Consider the following 12880-nt stretch of genomic DNA (forward strand, 5'->3'; position numbering starts at 1 on the left):
TGACACAATACCTCGCATCCCACAGGTCTCCCAAGTACTGACACACAGCAGAGGAGCAGTGACAGGAAGCCCAGGCCTGGATGCAGCACCAAAAGGGGAGGATTCTCCTGCAAGTCTTGATTCGGACAATGACCCTGGCCCATCAGGCATGAGTGGTCAGTTCACCACCAACAGCCTCACCCTGCCCACAACTCAAACCACCTCCCTGTGGCAGCCAGTGCACAGCAGGGCAGGAGTCAAGGGTGCAAACCCAGGACAATGACGGTCCCGGTGTCAGTCAGAGGGGGCACACTGCACCAGGGGCACAGGCACAAGGGCCAGTGGGAAGCCAATCGTGGGACAAGGGACGAAGTAGGTACAGGACACTACTGGCCAGGAGGCTATTTCCAGAGTCCTGGGAGCCTACCAGCAAACCCAGTACCAGTTGGGCCAGATACTCACCACCTTGCAGGACACACAAAGGCTGCAGGAGGAATACCACCGGGAGGCCAGGCAGCAGTGTCAGGCACACAGTGCCACCATGGGCTCCATATTAGGGGAGTTCAAGGAACCCAACTGCATCCTGGGGACATTCTCCACCCAACAGCAGGCCCCATCCAGTAGTCAGTCAACACCACTGCCCTCAACATCAGCACCTGCTACTGGAATGGAGGCACAACAGGAGGACCCACAGGCCACCAGCACTCCTACCCCTGCAGCTGAGGAACCCCCCGTAAAAGAGGTTGCCTATCCAGACATCCTTCAGGACCTCAGACCAAGACCAAGACCCCCACCAGGAAGTGATCCCTCTTCTGAAATGTTACCCTTGTGTGCCCCTATTACACCCTGTTGGGTGTCTAATACCAATGTCACATCATTCTGAGGCAAATGGACACAGGACCTAGAACCTAACAGCTGGACCACCCACTCTGATCATCACCTAGAGCACTACCCCACTCCTCTGGACTGTGAAATTCTACACTTAATAAACACCTATTATCACAAGTCATGGTGCATGTCTCTTTATTGTTTGTATTGCTAAATTTGTTACAGAACAACAAAAGAATACACATGTCTACACAACAATAATGTCAAAGTAACTGATGTAGTGGGATACTACTGCAGGTGTGTAAGTATATCCATATTGTTTTAACATCCACTGTCAACTACGCCAACAGGCAAATCAGCAAGCAGACTGCAAACAGAGATGTCACCTGAAGAGGGATAAATAAATGGAATGAGGTACAATGTTGTAAGGAATGTAATCCACGGTCATACATCAATAGCAGTTGAACACAAACACAGGATGAGTGTCCCAGCAGCCATGTTACACCACATGTAAGGGTCTGCATTGGCATTCACACATGTGTGGGACAGTAAAAATGAATCATGGGTAACATCCTCAATTGCACAACTCTGAGTAGTCAGGAACAGGTACTTGCGACACAGCAGATGACAATGCATGACATGCCTATGCAGCACGAAAAGACTGATAAGTCCCCCTAACATATACCCAAACAGGCAGCCTCAGTACCCTAAACATTTAGTACAACTATAAGGCTGTACTGCAATGGCACCAGCATTCCACAAATGAACTTAGCAGTTTTGCATTTTCACTACCTCTCATGGTGAGTCACCTACCCTTCAAGGTCGTTAACCAATATGTAAGGCTCTAGTCCCCACACATACCTTGATGCATGCAAATACTGGCTACAGATTGGCTTCAGCAACACATCTCCCATGCGCAGACGATATGTAATGCATACATACCTGTACATCAAGGAAAGTAGTGACGAATCATGTCAGTCTTGTTGTCATGTGCCTCATCCTCATCAGACTCCCCCTCAGCATCAGAGTCACCGGCCACAAACACTGCTCCAGCATAAATGCCCCCCCCTCTCCAACAGTGGGATGTGCCTTCTGAGGGCCAGATTATGGAGCATGCAACAATTATCTTGCAGACTTTCCCTGGACTGACTATAGGGCACCACCAGACACATAAAGATTGAAATCTAGCTTTCAAGATGCCAAAAGTCCATTCAATCACACGCCTCATCCGGCCATGTGCCTCATTTTACCAGTTCTCCCCTAATGTAGTTGGATGTCTGACAGGTGTCAAGAGCCAGGGCAGGTTGGGGTATTCGGAATCACCTGTGGGGAAAAGTCAACATGGCCATAGGTAACATTGCTAGGCGGAGTGCTGACTGTGTCATGAGGGGTATAAACATCTGACATGGAAAGCAGTACACATACCTATGAGCCAGGCCCTTTCTCCCTGTAGCTGTGACATCATTGCAGGGACACTGCTGTTCCTCAGGTTGTAGGAATCATGTACTGATCCAGGGAATTTAGCGTTCACATGTGTAATGTATTGGTCTGCAAGACACACCACTTGTACATTGAGTGAATATGTACTTTTTTTTTCTGTAGACCTGTTCATTGATCGTCGGAGGTACGAGGGCAATGTGAGTTCCATCAATGGCCCCAATCACATGTGGGACATTTGAGATGTTGTAGAAGGCTGCTTTTATAGTGGGAAATTTGGAGGTAGTGGGAACCTAATGTACCTGTGCACATGCTTGAGTAGGGCATCCTGCACATCCTGCAACACCTTACAGAACTTGGGCTGCAAAAACCCTGCAGCCAGACCCACTGTAACCTGAAAAGAGCCACTTGCCAGGAAATGTAAGACTGACAACACCTGGACTGTTGGAGGGATGGCATGGGGATTCCTCAAACCCAGCAGGAGGTGTAATTCAACTGGGCTAACAGTTTCTTGATGCACAAACGGTTTAGTCTACAGGTCATGATGATGTGGCACTCTTCCATGGTTTCAAGATCTACGAGTGGTCGGTAAATTGGTGCATTCCTCATCACTCCATTGTGGCTAAATCTGTGCGGAGACACAAACAACAGTCTGGGAATCTCTCACAATGGAGGCTATTCAGTATGGCACACAACAGTCATTAGGTAATAGTAATGCAAGTTGCCTGTTATGTTCTGGGAATACATATTACTCCACCCTCCATACCTAACCAGATGATGGCACATAATTCCTGTGGGAATGGACCTATACAGGACATGTACACCTACACCTTCCATGTGTTCCACTATGCTGATCATTATTGCTGAAATTTGTTGTGACAAGTGTGGAAATGTCACTAGACACGCACTACATGTGTTATACTCACCATGTCAGACCTGAAGTATGTATTTGTGATGACATGCAGGTAGTTACGCTGTGTAAACTCAGGACAGCAATGTCACAGACTAAAATGGCATCTGCGTGTCCGGCATGCTTTGGACTGCTGGGAGTGACCTTGTTTCGCTGGCGGAAGTCATCATGGCGGAATGCGGTCTGAACCGCCGTGCAACTCCTCATTGGTTAACATTGATGTCATTGGGAGACTGGGACCAATGACGATCACTGCTGGCATTGACGGTCATGACCGATGCGGTCGTAACCGCCATTTTGTGTGGGCCAGCTCACTTGACTCCTGGCATTCAGGAAAGACAGCCCTCCACTTTGTGTGCTGCTGTGTCCTGTCTCTTGGAGCAACCATGGCACGCACTGCAGGGGATGGGCCCCAGCCTTCTCAGAAGAGGAGCTGCAGAAACTTGTGGAAGGGGTCGTACCTCTGTATGGGCGGTTGTACGGAGCTCCAGGATAACAGGTCAGTACAACGTCCTTTGTCCCACATGTTGGGTGGTGTTTGACAATGTAAGTGTGTGCACACTGACATGTCATGACTGATCAGGTGTGTAGCATGCACATGATATGTGTGGAAATTGCCAGTGTGTATGAGCAGTGTTTGTTGTGTGTCACCAAAGCTTACTGCTGGATTGGTATTATTTACATCATGTCCCCCCTTTTCGCACTGTTTCCCATTCAGGTCAGAACCCACCAGAAGAAAGGGTTGTGGCGAGCCTTCGTCAAGGAAGTGTGGCCCCTGGGGGTCGATTGCCTGTGGAGCACCCACTGCAGGAAGCGGTGAGAGAACCTGCAAAGCTGGGCCCGGAAGACCGCAAAGGCCCAGCTGGGGACGGCCTACCAACGTGGGTGGGGTGCACGTCGGACCCTGACCCCCTAGTGGCCCGCATACTGATGGTGGCATATCCTAAGTTGGATGGTCGATTGAAGGCAGCACAGCAGCCACAAGGGGGTAGGTGTTGACCGTCAGGTGACTACTGCATGGTTGTGCTCTGTCACCCTCCTTGGACTTGGAATGAATGTAGTCAGATGTGGTTTGGGGAATGAGCAGTCCTGGTTGCCACACCCATCAAGTAGGAATGTGTGACGGTCGCTATGTTGAGCCATGTAGGATAAGAAGTGGCGGTACGGTGCACATGTTCAGCTTTAGGTATGGGTCTCTCAAGTCTGCTATCATGTCAATGACTGCATCCTCCATCTCTACATGTACTGTAGTAGTATGAAGTGGTCATGATGGCACTGTATATGGGTAATCACAGGCATGTTACGTGAAGGTTGCAGTTGCATCACTTCCTACATCAATGGATCTTCTGTACCACAGGTACTCCTCACATTCCTGTCAGTTAGTTAGTGTCCTGAGTCCCTCTCTGCTTAGATTAGTATTATCCTGTAATGGATGGCATGTGGTTGGATATAGTCCTGGGCTTGATTCTAGGATTAGTCATTTTGGCATGTAGTTGTCTTCATGCAGGAGTTTGGTCTGCAGGGTTGAGATGGGTTTGGACATAGCTTGTATGACTATTTGGGAATAATTGCTAAGTGGTCCATAGTTTCGCAGGCAGGTACTGTTATCTGCATTGTTTGTATGTGAAGTGTATGTAGGGTTCTAATATTTTTCTCCCTTTCTGGTTCTGCCACCCTTTTTTTCTCTCTCCTCCTCTGTCTATGTGTGCATTAGCATCATCTGGCGAAGGAGGTAGGGATGCAGCAGCCCACAGGACCCAGGAGGCGGCCAGCAGGGAAGCACCACAGAGGCGCACCACGGGGGAGACTGGAGCTACTAACACATCTGATTCAGATACCTCCTCCGAAGGCGGCTCCCTGGCAATGGTGGGCCCTTCTGGTACCTCGCCAACACCATCGTTGTCCGCCACCCCCCTTACCAGCACCGCCCTGCCTGTTGCTCCCCACCCAGTTGCCCGTGCCAGCTCACCCAGGAGGGTGGGCATCTCCTTCGCCGCAGGCACCTCTGCCCCTGCTTCAGTCAGCCCTGCTGTCCTCAATGAGGAGGCTATTGCCCTCCTGAGGTCCATCTATGTGGGGCAGACAACGATCGTGAATGCCATCCAGGGACTGGCATCTCAGATGCAGCAGACAAATGCTTTCCTGGAAGGCATTCACTGTGCCTTGCCTGGCCTCCTGAGATCGCTTCAGGCTCTGGCCTCCTCGTTGATGGCAGACAGTGTTCCTTCATCTTCCTTCCCCCCCTCCAGCTACCTGTTCCCAATCCATAAGTCCTCTCCCTACACGTCCAGGGCACACCTACAGACATGCATATATCCACTACAACAGACAAGGTGCGTAAACACAGACCTGGGTATCACAAATGTTCACACAGGCATGCACACACACAACACACATATGCAGACACAACAACAGACACTTCTCCCCACCTCCTCCTTTACAGTCACATCTCCACTCAGACCTGCCAGCACTGCATCATCACACACTGGTCCAGCTGTCATTCCTGTCATCCCCTACATCACCACAACAGCAGACTCAGAGTCACACACCCCACACACCACATCCACACAAACCACGACTACTGTCTCTGCCACCTGCAGCACATCCACCTCACTTGCACACACCACCACAACATTCACTCACACATCACCCATTCCCTCTCCCTGCATCTCTGCCCCCCAAAAAATGCATAAGTACCAACTCCCCCACCCAACATTCAGCCACCACACACATACAGACACTGCACACACCAGCATCCACATACAGCACACAGACACATCAGACGAGCATTCCCTCTACCTCCACTCCCAACCCTCAATCATGTGACCGCCCCATGTACCTAAAAGAGTTTTCCTTGCCGCCCTTGACCTCTTCCCTACTCCTCTCCGATCCTGTCTTCCCCGTAATCAACATGTCCCACTGCCCCTCTTAGGCCCTTCCACCTCCCATTCCTTGGTACCCCCTCTGATGTTTCCCCTGCTCCTACACCCAGCAAAAAATCTACCCCTCCCAGTGCCAAGGTCAGCCCTCCCAAGCCGAAATGTTACCCTTCCACATCCAAGCCTTCCCCACCACCCCCACACGCCTGAGGTGCCTGCCTGTCCCATTGCTGCCCCTATGAAGTGGAGGCCTGTTTTCAATCAGGAGTCACTTTGGGCCCATATTAATGGACAATGTTTCCTGCTGAAGTGGACACTGGACTTGACATTGGCACATTTTGTATATAGTTTATTTATTGGTTGAATACAACTGCCCACATTGCTGTGGTTGGCAAGATAAGATGTTTGTCCTGGTTTCCTTCTACATGGTGGTGTGACATCTGTGTGCGAAGGTGTGTGAGGTCTGGGTGTGGATTGTGTCTGTGTTGTTGCATGCGCTTGGTAGATGGTTTGGGCCATAGGGATGTTGTGATGTGTGTGCCTGCTTGCTTGTGTGTTTGTATGGGATGTTGTGTGCGTCTATGTGTCTAGTGCTGCATGTGTGTAGTTCCTTGATTGTTGGTTGTACATGTTGTGCCACCTGTATGATTGTTTGGATGTGTGTTCACAGCTATTGATTGTGTGTCATTGCTACATGGAGTTCATGGTTTGTGTGTATGTGTGGTGTCACACTACGTGCCCATCTATGCCAGCGTTGAGGTGTTTGTAGGGTAGTTGTCGTTGTGTGGTTATGGGGTGTGTTGGTGGTGGTGTGCATTGTGCTGTATGTTTGGCACGTATCTGCATGGCTTTGTGTGTGTATTGGGTATTTGGGATTGATGTATGTTGTGTGTGCGTGTGTGTCACCTTCACTGTGTGTATGGGTATGTGTGTTCTGTGTGGAAGTGTATCACTGCCATTTCCCTCCCCTCTGTGCTAGGTATATTTACGGTTGTCGTCTTCGTCGTCGTCCTGAAGGTGGATGGCGAGATACAACGCTGGAAGACTAGCAGTTTATTTGCAAAGGCGGCAGCTGCGGCGACTCTGTGCCTGGAGGTGGGTATTTCCTTTTGTACTTTCTGTTTCTGCCAGGTTTTTCATGGTGGTAAGGCCCCACCGGATATCCTGGCGGAGTGGTTCCTCGGAATATGGAGGGTGGGACATTGGCTGCCGCCTGCCTGAAGTTGCCTTCCGCTGGCGGATGCTGCTCATTGGTGGTGCTGATGGTGAGTTGTCTTTGTTCCGTTGGGTTCACCGCCTTACTCGTTATTTGGCGGTCTGCACCACCACCCTGCTGGCGCTCACAAGACCACCATTGGCGTGGCGGTTCGGTTACTGCCAAACTCGGAATGAGCACCTTAAATCCATAATCTTTCTTATTTTCATGTTTATGTTTGTGTTGCAGCTTTTGCCCATGTCTATGTGTTTCACATTCTTGATTCAGTCTCGCCTGGTGTTCCATGTGTGGGTCTCTTTTATTCTGTGTTTTCACACCCATATTTCTATGTTAGTGCTTTTGATCTTGTGTTTGATCGGTGTGTGGTAGTGGTAGGTCTGTTCCTCTGTTTGAGATCATATGTGTGTTTGTGCCTTTCCCTCTCCGGTGTATAGGCATCTACTTGGGGCAGGAGAGAGGGCGGAAAGAATGAGTGGTGTGCTGGCACAGTGAGCAGGGCATGCAGGCAAATCTTGGGCTGCCCCTGTTCACACCCATGCCCATTGCACTATGGCCACCATTATGACAGTGGCTTGTACCCATGTCTTTGAGTTTCTTTCAGTGGTTCCGTCTCTCCTCATGTTCCAACATTGGACTCCTATTGCTGTGAGTTTTCATGTCTGTTTATCAGTGTTAATGTTTTAGGTTTTGTTTGATAGCTTCCACTTAAGTGTGTACTAATGCAGTTGTGTGGTTTACAAGCTGGACCACATAGGGTAAGCTACTCACTCTTTTCACTTAGGAGACAACAGTGGGTGGTGTTTTGAATGATTAAATCATTAAATTATACCCATGGGCGTGTAGGTATTTTTAAATCACAAATAAACAGAAATCTGCAAAAGTAAACATAGTGACCAGCTTATCACAACCATAAATCAGTTCACCTGTATCACTTGCCTTTCAACCATCACACTTACAAGCACTGCATCCCAAAACCAGGAAAGAGCCTCTCTCTGGACGCTCACACATAACATCAATATGGTTCCCACATAGGCACACAGCAAATTGACCAACACTCTTTCTAGTATGGTTTAGTAAACACCTGCCCAGGAAATCGTTTTGGTGCACCTCAGAGGAGTATGAATTGGGGTAGAAATTCCACAATACAAAACAATGCTTTTGTGCCTGGTTAAATTACTACCATACAGTAGGATGCTACTTTGAGCTCAACTGATCCCTTTCAGAGGACCTAAGGAAAATGTATACTTTTTCCCCCCCACAAGACTTTTTAGTCATGGCTTTTTTTGTCTGTGGATGGCAGCATTGCCACTGGGACAAGAATTAGGACTGATTGTTGTGCACGAATACCATAACACTAATGCCATGCTAACCACGTCTACACAGCCACAAGTGTTTAATCTGACTATTGCCCAGTTGTTTTTGTGTGGAAAAGGTGTCAAGAGGACCACATTTACAGAATCTGTCCCTTACAGATTTACTTCCAGGGTATGCTGGTCAGAATATTGTTGACTGGTGAATGGAGGTGCCAAGTTAGCCACTTGATGGCACCAATTTTCCTTGAAGTTTAGCTAACCCCCGATGTAGCTGTGTCTTAAGAATTGTTGGAGAATGAATATTTACACTGGTGGTGGTATCAATGGACTATATCCTCTAGCTTTCAGCTTTACTAAGCTGAGGGCTTGCAGTTTTCCAGCGAGCTGGTTGACAGACAAGTCTCATCAAGTTTAGCATGATCAAGAGGCAAAACCTAGTTTTAATGGTACTATCTCGTCTGTTTTTCTCTTTTTAACTCTACAGGTGTATGCCGATGGCTTCATTAATAATGACTTCCAGATATATCATTTTACACCAGTCAATTAAAATTGAGCTAAATTATAATAACTTTGCTCCTCCAGTAAAATGGATTGTCCCATACCTGTGGAAAATATGACTGGTTGCACACGTTTGTACCCACATTTCATATCTAGGGTTCTTCATACTCGACATCACATTTATTCTGTGCATAGCAAAATGCGTGCATGTTGACCTGGTCATGGGTTGGATGAGGCAGACAAACTGCACACTCGCTGTCCAATTACGGTGATCTTATGTGTTAATGTCTCCTTTTGTCCTGGCTTGACTAGTCTTGTTAAATTCACTGTTAGGTCTAGTTTCTGGAGTTTTAGATCGAGTCTGAGTGTTAAAGTGTGCTGCCAGGGGGGCGTGGCCAAAATGGCGGTGTGAGCAGACACGTGTCCGCGAGCTCTGCCACCTGGGCCTCTGCAGCTACTCTTCGGTCCTGGGCCCCCACCATTGAGGGCGCCACCGAGGGTCGAGGGGCGCCAGGAGGACTCGGGGCCGAAAGAAGCGGTTGGACGAGCATCCAGTGGCCCAGGGGGGCTGCCGGGTAGGAGCCTCTCTGGGCCCAGGCCACGCTCGTGGTTGGCGGGCGTGGCAGACGGAGGCTCCGGCCGTGCAGAGCGGCCTTGTGGACGGAGGCTGGGCGTTGAGCCCATTAAGGCTCGACTCAGCGGGGCGGCCGAGCAGGAGTCGGCGGTGGCTTTCGGGCCGTGGAGGTATGGGGCCAGGGGGGGCACAACTAAAAGAGGAGACACGTGGCATCAGCCTTCCGGGGCCTGTGGAGGCCGTCCTACGCCTAATGGGTGAGAGTGGGACCCCTGAAGAGCTGCGGAGGGGGAGACAGAGTTCCCCTGCCCCCCCCCGGACTCTGAGGAGCGAGGGCCCTGCGGAGCGCAGGAGTGAGAGTGGGCCCTCAGTGGGACAATCGGCCCGTGGTGTGAGCGGGCCAGCGGTGGCCTGGGTGAATACTGCTCGTCTGAGCTGGGCCTTGGTGGGGCCCCACAACAGGAAAGTGCTCTGCTGACTCGGCCTCGAAGGAGAAGAGGAGGTGGAATGGTCATTCGTCCCTGGCCGGAAGAGGGTGCGAGTGGGCTGCTCTAGTGAGAGGTGCTGATCCGGCAGGGAGTCAGTTTGTTGTGCAGCATTGTGGACCGGGACTGGTGCTGGATTGGTCCCTGCGCAGGCTGGTGAGCTGAATTCTGATGGCGTCCTCTAAGCCAAAAAGGGACCAGTCAGTGAGGGAGATGTTGACAAGATCTCACCCAGCGCAGGGCAGGCCTGCTGAGGGGGCCGTCCTGACGAAGGGGCCTGAGGACAGGGGTGAGGCGGAGGACGACAGTGGGGCCCCAGTCACAAAAGGTTTTCTCACCTCCTTGTTTGACTCGCTTAGGATGGATCTGAAGGAGCTGCGGAGAGACATTTCGCAGGAGATGAGGGAGCTACCTGCAGACATTATGGTGGTCATTCTGACCTCGGCGGTAAAAGGCGCCTACCGCCGGTCAGAAATCCTCCATAATTCCGCCGCGGTCGCGGTAACCCGCCACGGTCATTCTGACCCGCAGCAGCCAAACCTCCGAAAATCCGACAGCCACAACAGACCGCCAGACCAGCGGTCGGCGGAAAAGTGGAGGTGACCAAACCTCCACCGTCACGCCAACAGAAATACGCCCATGCCATTACGACCCACGAATCCACGCGGCGGTCTTTCAAACGCGGTTTTCCATTGGCGGTACACACCGCCGCGGTCAGAATACACACAAACGAACAAAACTCAGCCACATTGGCCGATTTGAATTCCACACACCTGATACACATACACACACCACTCCCACACACACAATACAATATAAAACACACACCCACATCACCCACAAACCCCTACGACCAAAAATTCAGAAAGAAGCACTGAGAGACACATCAGCAATCACAGAATACCATCACACAGAGGCACACTACACCATCACCCACACAATATCCACACACAAAACAACACACACCACCACACTCAACACACTTAACTACACATACTCCACCCCACACATCATACACACCACTCCATGGCACCCCAAAGACAGCCCCGCTTCTCAGACGAAGAACTCAGGGTCATGGTGGAGGAAATCATTCGGGTAGAGCCCCAGCTCTTCGGCACACAGGTCCAATACACCAGCATTGCCCGGAGGACGGAGCTATGGCAGAGGATTGTCGACAGGGTCAACGCTGTGGGACAGCACCCCAGAAATCGGGAAGACATCAGGAAGCGATGGAACGACCTACTGGGGAAGGTGCGTTCCATGGTATCCCGGCACAACATCGCCGTGCAGAAGACTGGCGGAGGACCCCCACCTCAACCCCCACAATTTACAACATGGGAGGAGGAAGTCTTGAACATCCTGCATCCTGACGGCCTCGCAGGAGTCGGCGGAGGAATGGACACTGGTAAGTTGAAGCTTCACTACTGCTTCCCCCCCACCTGCATGCCAAATCATACCCCAACCCTCACCCCCATCCTCGAACCCCACCCTCACCCCCACCCCCATCCTCACCCCCACCCTCACCCTCACCCCCACCACCATCCTCACCCCCACCACCATCCTCACCCCCACCCCCAGCACACCTATTCCCTGCCAATGTCTCACCATCACAACCCACACATCCCAAAACCTAGGCCTGCATGCGTCCACTAAGCATGGACACCCATCACCAAAGCATGCCCAATGCATATACACATCCCCCCCACAAGCCACCCTCACCAAAGCCCCCACACACGAATGCCAGCACTTGGGGACACGGGAACCCACAGATACACCCATATGCCACACATTGAAACTATAACCATACCTCTATACCCCTGCAGGACCCGACTGCCAACACACCGCCACGGAGGGCCCAGAATTCTCCACACCCCCCACCCAAGAGGCCGTCAGCGATGACAGCAGCTCTGTCGACCTGGACACCGATGACCAGCCCGGACCATCGGGGACCTCTGGACAGTCGGTTCCCCTCAGACAGCCACAGGCCACCACAGACCCAAACCCCTCTGGGAACACCAGCACAGCTCCCACCCAGCGGGCCCATGCCTCTGTCTCCAGGGCGCGTCAATCTGCGGTGTGTCTACCACTACAGGGCACCCAGGATAACCCACCACCCCAACAACAACAGGGACCTGGGGGCAGTGGTAGTGGGCACACCGGCCAGGGGGCAGAGGCCCAGGGAAACAGGGCAACTCGGAGGGCAGCTGTGCGACAGGGGGGGGACGGGCCCAGGGAACCCACTCTCCACGAGGCCCTCACCACCATCATGGGAGCATACAACCGCTCCCAGGAGACGATGGCGACGGTACTGGCCCGGTTCCAGGAGATCCAGGTACTGCAGGAGGAACACTATCGGGGGTACAGGGAGGACATCAGAGCCCTCACCTCCACCCTGGTTACCATGGTCGGGCTGCTGCAGGACCTCATCAACACCAGGACGGACACTCAACACCAACAAAGGGCCCCTGCCACTAGCCTGGACCAAGAACAGCCAACCACCTCCGCCGACGCTAGTGGTCAGGAGGCCCCCGCACAACAGCAGCCCACCAGACCCCCACCTCCTGCAGGAGAAGAACCACCCCGCAAGAGGGCCCTGAGATCTCGCAAGAAGACAGTGTAGGATGTCAAGACCCCCGCCAGCAAAGGATACCACCTGATGTCATCCCACTGTCCCACATTGTCACCCTGTCCATCCTTGAACTGCCCATGCTCCATCTCTCCACAGGCCTCTGGACAATGCACCTGTGTGACTGTTACTCTG

The sequence above is a fragment of the Pleurodeles waltl genome, chromosome 11, assembly GCF_031143425.1.
Source record: "Pleurodeles waltl isolate 20211129_DDA chromosome 11, aPleWal1.hap1.20221129, whole genome shotgun sequence".
Taxonomy (NCBI): domain Eukaryota; kingdom Metazoa; phylum Chordata; class Amphibia; order Caudata; family Salamandridae; genus Pleurodeles; species Pleurodeles waltl.